General features: G+C 41.4%; 1 protein-coding gene across 1 annotated transcript in view; it reads left to right on the top strand.

Moving 5' to 3' along the window:
• The window catches only part of nhsl3 (NHS like 3), a 42,411-nt gene that overhangs the window by 4,524 nt on the left and 22,445 nt on the right, over positions 1-15,442 (top strand). The window lies entirely within an intron of this gene.

Here is a 15,442-nt window from a genome sequence, read left to right as displayed (position 1 = left end):
CTTTTTTCCAATGTCTAGGTAGATCACATTACCTTACATTTCATTACATTTAGCTGACGCTTTTATCCTAAGCTACTTACAATAAGTGCAATAAACCATAAATATTCAAACTAAGGACAACAAGAACAGTGCTGACATATTCACTTCAAACAAGCAATAACATTGTAAGTGCTGGTGCATAAATTAAATTCTTAATTCGCCAAGGTACAATCAAAAGATCTTCACGTAAAATTAATAATTGTTTTGTTTTTGGGAAATTTGACTTCCAACAGAAAACAGTGAGTGAAGTGAAAGAGAAACTCTGACTCTATCCTCCTCTGGTTAGCCTTCTTGTTTCTGTTGCAATGTCATGCAACTCTTACTATAATATGTCTTTGTTGCTGTGTTTACATTGGCCGTGTCCTCCTCCCTGCAGAACTGGCTCAGATCTTCTCCTCCGTGATCCAGAGCTCTGCAGTCCATCACTGACTGTCGGCCATATTTTACAGAGATTTCTCTCCCATAAAAGAAACTAACACTCTTTGATTTGCTGAATTCCTGCGAGCCGTGCATCAGAGTATGTGTATCAGTGTGTGTGTGTGTGTTTGGCGTCAAGGTTTTTCAGCGTGCGTGTGTGCGTGCGTGGCAGCCTGGATGCCAGATTCTGCTACTGAGGGAGTGTGTGTGACTGAGTGCTACCCTGTATCAGAGGGTATCTAGTTTGTGTGTCAGCAGCATATTGCCGGGCTTAGGGCGGCGCCAATCACACACACACACACACACACACACACACACACACACACACACACACACACACACACACACACACACACACACACACACAGAAGTGCATATAGAGCCCCCGCAACTACCTGCTTTGTCCAGCCGAGCCCATCTTCTGCTGCTGGCTGTTTGAGCGGTTAGGTCATTCTGCACAATCCCTGGGATTCCACGTGTTACGTCGTGTCGTCGTGTCGTGTGTGTGTGTGTGTGTGTGTGTGTGTGTGTGTGTGTGTGTGTGTGTGTGTGTGTGTGTGTGTGTGTGTGTGTGTGTGTGTGTGTGTGTGTGTGTGTGTGTGTGTGTGTGTGTGTGTGTGTGTGTGTGTGTGTGTGTGTGTGAGAATACTTTTAAAGGCTGGCCTTGTAAATCTGTTCATAATGGTTCCTTGATTTTTCTTCTCTCTGCATGTCTCTCTATCTGTGTGTGGGTGTGGTTGCCACATCACAAAACACAGTCAGGGTGTGTAGATTCACAAACTATAATGCAGATTACAGACTCAGCGGAGTAATTGAAGAGCAAACATCTCATTACATGGAGAACACTGAATACCGCCTTAGCTCTATTACAGGCCACAACTCAGCGCCACTTTAATACAGTGTGACAGGATGGAGGCAGCGGGTGGAGGGCGAAGCAGAGAGAGGGAGGAGTGTGAAAGTTTAATGCAACCTCACAATGTTCCCCGCAGACATCATTCACCACACACACACACTTTGATGAGCGAGGTAATTTTACCTGGGTAAGCAGATACCTCCTGCCCTCATCCATCACCCGTAGACCTAAAGCCTAAAGCCATGGTGGTGAGGTAAACGTCTCCCAGGCAACGGCACTGTGTGGCAGCAACACTGTGGCAACAATAGTGTCCGTGTTGCACGGAAACATTATTCGTCTTCTCGTCTCGAGATGTGTTGCAGCAAAGTGGGGTAATGAAGAGCGCATGGAGATAACATGAAGAGAATGGAAAACACGATAAGAATTGAGGTCACAACCCCCCACCGTTTTGTGTTAATCAGATTCATTTCATCCATTTAATGATAAGGCCAATCCACACACCAACGCAGAGAGCAAGTCACTTTTTGCCTCCTCCAAAAGAGGTTACGTTTTCAGCTCAGTTGGTCTGTGTGTATGGTTTGTTTGTCTGTCAAAAAGAATACAGAAAAGCTAGGGGCCTGGTTTTCATGAAACTTTGAGGAAGGTTGTAGCATTCCTCCAAAAAAACGTGGAGCCAATCCAAGTGTGAAGACAGGAATTATGTTTCACTTTTCTTTACATTGGTGCATTCAGGTATATATTTACAGACTGGGTAAATCCACTGAACGCCCCCTTAGGTCGGATTAACAACTGAGAAACAGATTTCAACATGCTGTTTAAAGCATGTTGAAAGAGTTATGATAAAAAACAACTTTTTAGTGTCCATGTTGTTTCCACATTGAGACTTAAAGCTCATGAACACACTAAAGTCAGAAGTAACACTTCCCATGGACCTTCCCAGGTTATGCAAATGCACCATTGGCCTTGGCGGAGGTCTGCCCTCTCTCTAGTGTAACACTAGTCTTTATATATTTTCACCATATGTCTGTACAGTATCATGCACACACACTCCTTGTGAAAACCCATGCAGATTCCACATATGGATACACTCACATGTACATTGGATGGGGTTACCAAGATAACTCGTGATCAACATCCATAGCTCCTCTCCAGAGGGTGTTGTTTATGGAATAAGAGCTAATGGTTTGTTTTATAGGACATGGAGTGCGTTTGATGTCGGGGGGGGGGGAGGGGAGCAGATGGGAAAAATCAGCGTGGGACTGAGGGAGTGGGAGTCTGTATACACACAGAGATATATACAACTGATTTACCCTTAAAGAGTGTATGTATGTGTGTGTGTATGTATGTAGGTGTGTGTGTGTGTGTGTGTGTGTGTGTGTGTGTGTGTGTGTGTGTGTGTGTGTGTGTGTGGGGGTGTGTGTGTGTGTGTGTGTGTGTGTGTGTGTGTGTGTGTGTGTGTGTGTGTCTGGCTCCTATTATGTAATTTGTAGTAATAGATACACCTGTTGAATGATGTTTACCTGATCCAGACTTTTTTTTTTTGTGAAAACGAAATAATAGACCAGATGATGATAAAGCAACTTATAAATGCAGTCAGTCTTGAGTAAAGGAACATTTAGGAACATTCATGTACTGATGGCTTCGGTCAAATATCTTTAAAAAGCGGATGTAGTCACTGTGAATTGTAAACCTGAAACTAGCAATTCAGACAATACAGTCATTCCATTACAAATGTTTAGGTCATTTTCTCATAGACTTCTATTCAGTCAGACTTCTTTTGGGGGAGTTGCCCCCTGCAGGATATTAGGAAGTATGTTTCATTTTTCAGAATTTAATTGGATTTTTACATTTAACATATATATATCACCTGATATTCAGAATGGGGAGGAAGGGGGTCCAAAATGGTTGATCAGCCATCTATCTATCAACTCTAATGGAGGACATTTGCAAATAGTCTAAAAAAATATGATATATATCTTAATATTTTTGGATCCAAATTATGTTTGGATTGGATCTAAAAAAAAACTCGTTGTTTTGAATAACCAGAAGGACAAAGGACTCTTAGTGACATTTAGAGCTGTGTGAACTTTGTACATTTCCACTGTATTCAGCAGAAAACATGCTGCAGTTAACAGAAATCTTAGTTAATACCTCAAAAAGACGCATATACATAGACAGAAGATACAACGAAGAAAAAAACGACTGATTGACATGGTGCACATTCTCATCTATTCACCTGCATTTGTTTTTTCCTGTAGATGGCACATATTGGTCTGTAGCTCTGCAACTGTTATTAATGTAATGGTTTTAGCCGTGCCTTGCCACAAGATGGGAGTGCTGGGCTGATGTTGGCATATTCATTGGATGTGGAGAATAAACTGTAATAAGTGTACAAAGCATAATCGACACCATCAATGCCATTTATGTCAATCTAGAATGACTCACAGGGATTTATATTGGAAACATTTTAAAAACAAATTCTCGCAACTAATCCTAAACCAGCCAAGTCTCACTAATTAAAGTACATTAAGAAAGGTAGGGCCCCTAATCCAGTCTTGACACCCTGGTGATGGTCACCCTGACAACCACTTTCCCCTGACAACGCCATTCCCCTGCACAAACTCCCTTTAATGTACGCATGTCTACGTGCAGACTCGATATCCTTTGAGTTCCCCCGCTGCTGTCAAATCCTAAAATGTCTCCTGACAGTGACACACACTTTGATCACACTCATATTTAAATGTATCTAGGGCACGTTGTATTGCAGCTGGTGGGTGAAGGCAGGGTACAAAGCATCCAACACACACACACACACACACACACACACACACACACACACACACACACACACACACACACACACACACACACACACACACACTAAGTGCAGCTCGGAGTACTCCACCAGCACAGATGTACTGGGTGTGGTTCTGGTGGGGCTGCATTAGGAGGCAGCATCTCTTTGTGAGCGTTTTATTGCAGATCATTTTACACATTAAGCTCGAGGGATATCCTCTCACATCTTCAATCTAACTTTCTCTTTCTACACAAAGACTTCCAGTATCAGAATTACTTAATTCCTCTCGCAGCGGGGAAATGTGCAGTGTTACAGTAAAAGTGGCTTAGCAGGTGGAAAAGGCAGGCAGTAGGAAAGCTAACTTATTAAATACAGGGAAAATAAGCACACATTAGTAAAAGAATAACAAATAAAGACAGTCAGACTAACTAGTAAGACATAAGTAACATATTAGGGTGTTGAGACATTATGAAAAAAGGATAAAAGACGTTGAGACATTTATAAAGAATGTTTTGTTTCACATTAAAGTGATCGTCACACAATACAATCGCCAAAAGAAGTCTCTGTATTGCACGTTGCATGTTTTATATGTTTCATACTTGGGAATTCCCCAAACTACTCTCTTCAGAAATCGAATCAATTCCTCTCCTAGAAAAACGAGGGATTTTAAATTCGCTCAGTGGTCCAGCACACCCCCCGACTCCCTCAGTCAGTAAATCTGCTTTTTATTGGAGGCTTTTTATCTTCCAGCGGCCCTCTACACACAAGAGAGGGGGGGGTTGGAGAGAGGATGGGAAGAAACGTGATCAGGGTGACCGTGATGAGCAGTGTGGGGTTTCACTTTCTTGCTCTTCATCATTACACACTCCCTGCCTCTTCCTCCATTTTGTTCCTACAAGGAATCTCAATTTCACGTGTCTTGAGCACATGTCGTTTCTCTTCTTCCATTTGTCTCTCTCTGACCTCGCTCAGGATGACCGGTATCGATCCAGAAGCTCTGGGAGCCCTAAGTGAAGGCAATGGGTCATGACATCATCATTGTGGGACATAGCCTGCCAAGTCATCGTGATGTTCAGCTATGTTCACTTTGAAGGATAGAGAGGAGAAGGAAGAAGGAAACAACATGAGGAATGATAACGACTTACTGTAATCATTTACTTCCTCATGTTTGCTGAATATGTTCTCACACTACAGTGTTAAATGCTACATTTAAAGTCATATTGCTTCTGTGAAATCCCCCATCATCCCTGTTTCTGTGACTCGCCCATCTGGCTCAACATCTGTGTTTTTACGTCAGGCATAGCAGGAATGTTTCTCATCTCAAAACAAGCTTTGATCCGTCATACCGGTTGACTGGCACATATCCTGCCCTTTATAGTTTTATCTATCTATATGTGAGTTGTGAGAAATGTCAAAAGGTGCCAGGCAGGAGAGCTGCACCTGTGAATATCGTTTGAATTATTGAACATCCCCCTCCGCTGTTTGTAGTGTCCAGTCTTGCCTTTTAGTCAGTTTTTGATCAGTCGTTCCTATTAACACCATTGAGATACTGTTCTGTGCCCAGCAGCAGCTTTCTGTGTGTGTGTGTGTGTGTGTGTGTGTGTGTGTGTGTGTGTGTGTGTGTGTGTGTGTGTGTGTGTGTGTGTGTGTCTTAAATGAATCTGTGTTTTTGCTCCAATCACAACGTTTTGTTGACAGGATCCGTCAGCTGTGCTTGAAATGGTTTGGAATAAAGAAAACAAATCACTTATCTCCAAAAGAGGACATTTGGGGACATAAGCAAACGAACAGTAGCAATAACCATGAGATAAATGTGTGTTAATCGTAGCATGATGAATAGTAAGGAGAAGAGTGTGTGTATATGTGTGTTTCTTCACCCCCCCCCCCCTAACAGTGAGATCGCTTTGTGAATGCTCAGCTCGGGAGCGCAGCGAGCACAGAGGGAAAGAGTGGGAGGGGCACTTGCAGACACACACAATCACACACATACATACATACACACACACACTTGGTAGTGATCTTGTCAGTAGCGGATGCTGCTGGATGTACTAGAGGACTGGAAGTGTGTCAGCTTGGAGAATAGGATTGATTTAAGTGTTTTCTCGCATGCTGGATATGTGTGTGTTAGCATTAGCTCTGTTTGTGTTATAGTAATTGTGTCAATGGGTCTTTAGCACGCATTCACTATACCGAGGAGTGTGTGTGTGTAGCAGGACTGAATGAGCAGGAATTATTTCACCAAAGGGATTCAGGAGCACATCATTTTTTCATGCTGGAGAAAGAAGGTCTTATGAGAAGGAATACAGATGTAATGGCACAGGACGACAAGATGACAGACCCCCTTTAGGGGCTTCAGGACTGCCCCAAAATGGGGAACAGCGTCCAGAAGAAGAAGAAACTCAAGGCAGAGAAAAACTTCTCTGTACCTGTGTTCCCGAGCCCCAAGCGGGAGAAAACGAAAGGCTTCTGGCTGTTAGGACATCAAGACAAAGTGAACACAGGTGAGAGGGACGCAGGATATCTGAGGTGGATGCAGTTGTCATAAATGTTCATGCACAGTCTAGCAGCATGTTATTGGATATGTCAAATGGGTTGTTCTCGGTTCTGTTAGTTGATGTATTTGTTTGTAAGCATTAGGTTTGGGGTTAAGGTTAAAGAAACTTGGTTAATGAAACTTTGCATAAGGCTGTAGCATGGCCAAGGATAGAACCTGATCAATTATGAAGCGGATACTAATTATTCTTCACTTTTACATTTTGTATTGTCAGATAGGACATTTGGTTAAAGTCTGAGCCTTTCTCAGTTTTGAATGTGATCACAGAGTTAAGATTACATACGTACTTGGCTTTGTATGCCTGTGGGTGTTTGGTGTGCATGTGAATTAGTTCCTACACTAAGCATTTTAGCTGCAGAGTGACAATATTCCCATGCTGACTTGACCTTAGTCAGCTTCAAGGCTTCCTGCTTATTGCACACGTGTGCAGAAGAGAGTTGTGTGTGGGCAAGAGTGTGAGTTTGTTCCAGTGATGTGTTTCTCCTGCTGATTGATGAGAATTAACAGAGGATTGCGGTTGAAGGCCAACTGTGAATTAGCCCTTTTTTTGCAGCTATTTTCACCTAGACCTCCATGCACCTCATTGTATGTATGTGTGTATTTGATCCTGTGTGGGCTATCTTGTGATTCTGAGAGCTGTTGTTGCTATACTCGTCTACCTGCAGTGGAAAACAGAGCCAAGCCTGCCCCACACTGATCATTGTCTCTGTTAACAGACCCTGGAGCAACACAAAGCACCAGACAAACAGGTTTAACACAAGCTCACACTGACACAGACAGATTGTCAGATAATGAGATTTGTCTTTCACTGATCTGCTGTTGACATTTTCTGTTTCTCAGGCTGTTACTTTTCATTTCATGTTTTCTGTCCTCGCCCAGGACTATTTTTAGTCTACCTGTGTTTCGCACATAGTTCCACTTCGTTTCTCTTCTGCCTTTTAAATTGACTAAATCAACTTTCTGGTTTCTGGATGCTTGTGCCAACTCTATCCTTGAAATTGCAGTCAATATTTGTATATTAACAATGGATCCAATCACTGCGTGTACACAGTATAAGGTTACTTGTTTCACTCAGAATTATCTCTGGAGTCTGCAGATCCCTTTATCTCTACACAGTTTTTTAATTTTGGCTCATTTTCCCCTGCACTTTAATTTTATAAATTGTACTATTTTGGGTCACTCCGCTATCATTAACCTTGTTTCCCGTCACAGCAGGCAGCTGTTGGAAAAACCCTTTTTACCCCACATCCTCATCACCAAACGTCAAACAAATACGTATTTATATAATAGCTGGGGATCAAAGTGGAGCATTAAGAAGATAAAGAGCCAGATACTTTATTTGAGAGTTGGTACACACCAAAACATAGCTTAAAGCTGAGTGGATATTTGAGCCATATCCACCAAATGGCCGGTAACGCTATAAATCAAACTAATGAGGTAATAATATATCATGTTTATAGCTTGTTCCACAGCCTAAAATGACCACAAGAATCAATTAGTGCTGCTCCAGTAAATGACGCTTGGAGCCATGCAGTTTGAGTCAATTCTTTTTCAGGCTCAATTGTTATTGTGCTTTAAAAAACAAACCAAAACTGCAAGCATTAAACATACCGTTAATGATCCTTCCTTACTCTTGGGTTGGTACCATTTTTAACCTGACAAAGACTGCCACCCAGAATATAACTATAAGGGCACGATTAAAACTACTATAAGCCTATCAGCTGTTTTATTATGTTGACTAGTTTCCATCCACGTACCTTTAGGGAAACAGTTCTAAACCAAATCCAAAAGTCAGTGTGGTGAAGTTTTGATAAAAAACTGTTGCAACACTTGATGTGTTTTTAAAGTTGAAATGAACAGTGGTGAAAGACTTGTCACGAGCAGATGCTGATGAAGCAATCTGTCCACCACAGATCTACGTTTCCTCTTTCCGTTAGAAGGCAGTCGTGGTTATAGGCCATTAGGTGGAGTTTGTGCATTGGAACATTTCTAAAAGCATCCAATGCTTGTGTCCTAAAATATCACTTACATTAGCTGGAACACAAATAACAATCAGACCGAGACTAATCCACTCTTGACACACTTCCATTTCTTCTTCTTAGTTTCTTTTATTTTATTTGTAGACTTTGGAAGATGACAGAAAACAACAAAACACACATTTATTCAGCCTTCAGTAGATCTTGTTTTTACATGCATGCGTCTGTGATGAATGAAATCTGTCCCTGATGCGGCTGGTTTCCATGGTTACGTCTGACCCTCCTGAACCCTGTGTTGGCTGTAAGGAGACTGGGCAGTTAAGTCTTTCATCAAAACATCAAAATGCTGTTAGTGTGCATGGACAAAGCTTCTTCTAGAATATAAATGTGTTCTGCTTCGTGTGTACAAGCACATCTTGATTCAATTTTCTGTCCGGGTGGTCGATGCTCATGCGGTCGTGTGTGATTGTCTTCCTCTGTTCTCCTGTATTCAGCCGCCTCATTCATGAGGAGTGTATTCAGAAAGTTGGGGTGTGAAAGCATTCCCACATTCCAGCCCGTTCCCCTACGCATGAGCACCCATCTAGCACACAAGCACACAACTACATGAAATTAGGCAAAATTCCTGTTGTTTATTGCAGCTGTTTTTTTGGTACACAATGGCCCAAAATGATTAAAGATTGAGCAAGAGAGAAGAAAAGAGTGCTTTGTATTGCATGGAATGGTCATTATATGTGTTTATGTGGAGTAAGTTGAATTATGGCAATTCTCCTCAAATGTGTATTTATATACCAATAAACCATAGCTAATGGATTAAAGTCACAGTAAACGCAGCAACCTTATGGTACATGGTATCTCTGTGCTGCAGGATATGAACACAGAGACCAGATCTTCACTGTGTGCTCCTGGAATATGTGTTATGTATGTGGTTTTGGACATTTTCCAAATCAAACACCCTGCCTGTGGCCTTCACAACACCTGAGAGGTTATTTGTGTTGAGGAATGTAACACTTAACAGACTGGGAAACGACTGGACGTCACACATAAAATGCTCAGCTTTTCCTGTATCTTTGGTCATGGTCATCCATAAGGGTATTTGTTCCCCATTTGCTTTGATCAGCAACCTCATGTTTCAGCTCCTTTGTTCCTTAAACAACAGTGTGAACTCAAAACCCAATTAAGTGTCATCATGAAAACGAGTCATAATTGCCGAGATTGATTGTCGAGCAGTGTGTCGCCATAATGAAGGGGAACCACAGGGAAGCACTGAAGAAGAGCTACTGTTAGGGATGTAAATAATAATTATCCTCATCAAATCATTTGATGCTGATTACTGTCTCAATTAATTGTTGGGCGGAATAATATCAGAAAAATAGTGAGCAATGTTTTTTAAGTCTAAAAATTGTCTAGAAAAGCATTACTAATTACTCTAATGATACATTTTGCCTAAGCAACAGTCCAAAACCCCTGCATTTAATTATCTATCACACAAGGCAGTGATGCAGCAGATGGTTGATAAAAGGAACAGAAAAAAATGTCATGTCTTTCAATCAAGTAATTAATTAAATGATTAATTAGGCGCTTTCACACTGCAGTACTTTTCCCACAAAGGTTCATGAGAACTTAGTTCATCAGAACTCTTTAGTTCTGATGAAATAAGTACAGATCGCGTTCACACCGGAATAAGTCCCTGGGAGTGGATTAGGCAAATGAAGCCGCTGACGTCACTTCTTCTTCTTCTGCTTTGGGTTTACTGGCAGGCCGCAAACAACTTCACGGCGTATACTGCCACCCGAAGTCCCCGGCCGGAAGTCCCCGGAGTTGGGGACTGGCTTCAGTAGAAGCTGCTGGGACTCCCAGCAGCTTCTAATGAAAGCCTTCCGAGTAAATCTCCAGAACGCCGACACCTCCTCATCTCCACCGCTCCCATGTTTTATTTTGTGTTGCCATAAGTTAGTCTCTCTGCGTTTCTGCGCTGGGCTAATGCTAATGCTAATAATGCTAATGCTAGGATAATAAAATGACGGCTTCACAAAACTTTTTTTAAGTTTTACGGGGCGTGGTTTGCAATCCGCCCAGCCAATCAGAAATAGGAAGCTTTTTCTCCCCGAAAGTCCCTGCTCTCTAGCAGGGACGGAAAAAGGGGGTAAAAAGGTTCTCATGAACTAATTTTAGTTCCGGCTCTTTTTGGTGTGAACGCGACATTTCGGAACTATATCGGAACTAAAGTGGGAAAAGTACTGCGGTGTGAACGCGGCTAATGTCATTTGACTAAAGTCTCTTAAAGCAGCGAAACTTTCTTATTGTTCACTAGAATGTTAAAACTAGATGCTTTTGAACTTTTTAATATGGATTTTGATTTCTCTGGCACAGTCCCACTATCAGCTCATCAAGTGCCTGCGTTTCTCTGTACAGTCTGTTAAAAGAAACAGTGTGTGTGCAGAGTGGAGATGTTGCCATGGGCTCCAAAGTCACACAGATGCCTATTCATCTGGAGCTGTGGGCGCAACAACAGCGGTTAAGATTAGCTCCCTATTAGCTCACTTTATCCACAGGTGGTCACTGACACAGAGAGAGACACACACACACACACACACACACACACACACACACACACACACACTGTACACATACAGAGTGACGTCTTTATATCATTCTTGGGCCCTTTTGAGATTTTAGAAACTTGTATGATGTAACTGTGCTTCCAGATGTTTCGTATTACATTCTCATGACTGTCCGCTCTGCAGGGAGAACCTCAGCTGGCTTTCATCCCAGGATATATTGTGTTTCGGCACTAAGATGAGACGTCAGAATGATTCATCTCTTGCACTGTGAATTGAAAACTAAAACATTAGGACATGTTGTTAAAATAAAACACCTCCTCTGCCTTTTACTTTCTCCTCCCCCTCCCCTCTGCTTCCTCCCCTTTATGCTGTTATCTTCTTGACCTTGCATTGTTGGCTGGTCGTTTATCTTACAGCATTCCAAAGGGCTGATATTTGCATGAACACACTGTAAGATTTACACTGACTGCACACCTTTGACTGCAACATGGAGCAAGTGTGACTTAAGTAACAGTGAAGGATTGATATGTGAAGTAACTGATGACAGAATTAGTGAGGGGAAATCTGAAAAAACTTGACTCGAGACTAGAGGATATAAAGCACGGTGTATGGCGCTGCGTATAATTCAGGAACAAGGCTGCAGGCAGATTTCCCTGCCATTTTCATTACCACTGTCTTGTGCATATTCCATTATCCTGCCTAAGCCTTTTGATTTCTGTAAGCTGGGCTAAGACTCTCTCTTCTTGGTCCTCCTTTGAAGATCCCGTTTACTGTGCGCCACTGTCAAAGTCATGGAGTCCCTGCAGAGAGCTTAGGCAACATACGTGGATAAAAGGAAATCGACTTTTTCTTCTTCTCTGCTATCTTTCCCTCCTACGCCTCGCCCCATCTCGCCATCCAGCCCTGATCTTTTATATTCTGTTAATGTTTCTCTTTCTGCATTACACTGCTTCTCATGCGGCCGAGCAACCGCTGCACGCAGGCACGTCTCGACGGCGTACATATATAACAGCCCTTTCCTTTCCATTAGTTTCTCTTCTGCTCTTTTTGAGGCAGTTTTCCCAACACAGGAGGCAAGACAAACTAAATGGTAAAAGAACTGCATTTATATGGCACTTTTCCAGTCTTTGCGACCCCTGAAAGTCCTTTCGCATATACAAGTCAGCATGTACACACATTCATACAGAGGCAGAGCATTTTTGGGCGTACATTGCCCAAGGACACTTTGACTGCAGAGGTCAGGATTGAACCATCTATTCACCCGATCTCCTCCTCCTAAGAAACTGTTCTCTTCTCTTCTCCTGTTGGCCTTTCTTCTTCATCTACATCTTCCTGATTTCAAAGTCTGTTTTAAGTCAGTGAAAAGGCTCTGTCTGCTTTCATTCTCCTCATCAATGTTTCACCTGTAACCTCATGTTCTGGCCTGTTGCAACAAAGTGTTTTTGGGAGATGAAAGGGGGTCGTCCCTCTTCCTCTACCCTGTCCTCTCATGCCCTTTAGCTTTAGGAACTTTTGTTTTCTTCCTCCTTGTTTTCTTTCCACAATGCAATTGTGGTTCGTCTGCATTCTCTGGTCCTAAAAGTAGCATGGGAATCCTCCAGGACTCTTTGAAGTAAGGATACGTCCTTCTTTCTTCAAAAAAAGAAAGTGTATGTGGAGGTTTCCTATGTGAAGAGTTGACCCAAATTTAACTTAAGCTGTCGTTGTGAAAGAAATGCTGTTATTTCAGCCATGATAAGGAGCGGTGTTGGGCTCACTACTCATTAAAAAAGTGTTTTACTACCCGAGGCAGTCACAGATTAAACCAATGATAACATCCATTGCTTAATTAAAGCAGCACTAATCAATAACTTTTGTATAAACAGTGGATGAAAGGACTTTAAAGGAGTAGCTGCTAGTGACAAATCCAAAGATACATTTTACACGACCTTGCAGTTATTCTCCGCTCCACCGGGCATTTAAACTCAAAATCTAAATCTTCGTACCCTTGTTTCCAGATGGCTGTGTTTAGCATTAATTTAAAACAATTGAAACACTGTACTCAGCACCGAAAAACAGATGTTAGATGTTAGCTGGTGAACACGGTTTTAAATAAAGCACATTTTCTTTGCAATCAACATTTTTTACTGTTATTATATAACTGACGAGCCAAATCAGGCCCTTGGTGGATTTTAATTTCAGCCCGCAGGATAATTTTTAATTACTATTAGATCTGGCCCGCCGGTATATTGCACGCACACCTTCACTCAATTCTGAGGGTTTCCTCAGCTCAGAGCCTGAGCCCAAACATTGATGAACTTGCACCCAAGATGAGATGCCAAGTATCTAGCTTGAACTAGCTCACACTGAGTTTACATGGATGTTTCCTTCTGCACTTTCTTTCTTCATACAACAGGGCATGTTTGTTTTTTTCTTTGAGGGAAATAGTTTTTTTGAAGCTGTTGTTGGCCTGTGGAAAAATGTAATCATAAGAAATGACTCCGGAAAATCTGCATATAGAGCCATAAGAAATGAATGCAGCTGATTATTTAATGTGGTTTTTATAGGCAAGCATTTAAGCTTTGTTAGTTCCAGGTATAATATGTGCAATAAGTTCATTTCAATAAGTTTTGCAATAAACATTGAACCAGTCCGGCCCTCGAGTAGTACCCATTTTTTTTTATTTGGCCCACTGTCTATTTGAGTTTGACACCGCTGTAACTAGAAACATACAAACAAGAAAAACAGCGTGGTAACAGAAAAATCTTGAATTTTTAAATATGATACAGTAACAGCAATACATGTAAATAAGAGAAAGGTATTACAAATCAAAGCACACATTAAAGTTGACTAGAAAAAAGATTAAGCAACTTCAAATCCAGATGTTTATGTTGTTTGTATGGAACGGGCATTTATCAATTGGTCTTAAAGGCAACATCAAATTATTTTATTGCACCATGTCAACTGGATGTTCAGACATTAATGCAGCTTCAATTTTATTGGAATTCCTTCAAAATAACGTACATATCGTTATTGTTATTTATAAAATGTTTCACTTTTACTTTGTAGACGTTGTTTTAATGGACTTTGTGTTTCAGTAATGTTTATGACAAGGCATAATCCATGTTGCTGCTCCAATCCACGATAGCTTCATGTCTCTGTCTCAGAACAAAAGGACTCAGTGTTTGGATTGCTCTGTAATGGGGCCCAGTCCAGTAGCTTCCTGCATCGCCACCTAAATTGAATTAAACCATCAGGCCATGTCGCTAAACAGCACACACACACACACACACACACACACACACACACACACACACACACACACACACACACACACACACACACACACACACACACACACACACACACACACACACACACACACACACACACACACACACCCACACACACACACAGAGAGACCTGTGTGTGACCTCCACATTCAAGGGACATTATTTCAAATGTAGACATGGCATGGATTTGATGTTATCCTTTTGAAACGGGAACAAAATCATCTTCAAATGCTCACGTTAGGCTTCAATTTCCTAAATCAGTGTCCAATCTATAATTTGAAACTTGTGACAGTCTTAGCGCTGCATGTCTTGCCTGCTGATGGAGAATGAAGATTAAACCTGGCTGAAATTAACTTATCAATGAATCAAAATGGCTTATACTGGTCGTCTTAGAGCTCTCATTCTTCTGACACTGATAAGAGTAAATCTAGTTTTCTTTTCTGCGAACATTATTCAATACTGTTCTGTCTTGCGTTTGAAAAACAAGACGTTAACCAATGTTCTTTGATTGATTTAAAACAAATATAGAACTTGGACCATGATGAGTGGTTCAGTTACATCACATCAGCATGAAAATGCCACAGAATTTGCATTTTTTGCAGACCACAATAGGGCATGAAAGACCTTTTCTCTTTAACCAATTGTTACTGAATAGGCAGAAACACAGAGTTCAGAGCAGCATTTACAGACTGACATCGACCAATTTTAAGTAAATCCCAAACACCAGGTAGGGTTCATTTTGTCAGATAATTTAAATGACTTTGGTCTTAGCTTTGGAAAAACATATGTAAGCAAACAGGAACTTATTTTGGCCAAGTTTTTTTTTAAATGGACCTATCATGCTATTTTTAGGCAATAGCATAGGTCTCAGATATATAAAAATAAATAAAAAACATGTCTATGAAGTGTTTTGCTCAAAATACCAAACAGATTACCCATTTTAGCCATGCCTCATATCCCTCTGTTTCAC

This window comes from Notothenia coriiceps, unplaced genomic scaffold (assembly GCF_000735185.1).
Source record: "Notothenia coriiceps isolate Sejong01 unplaced genomic scaffold, NC01 NC01_scaffold00020475, whole genome shotgun sequence".
NCBI classification, from domain to species: domain Eukaryota; kingdom Metazoa; phylum Chordata; class Actinopteri; order Perciformes; family Nototheniidae; genus Notothenia; species Notothenia coriiceps.
Note: the sequence above shows the minus strand (reverse complement) of the source record. Positions and strands in the feature narration are given on the sequence as shown.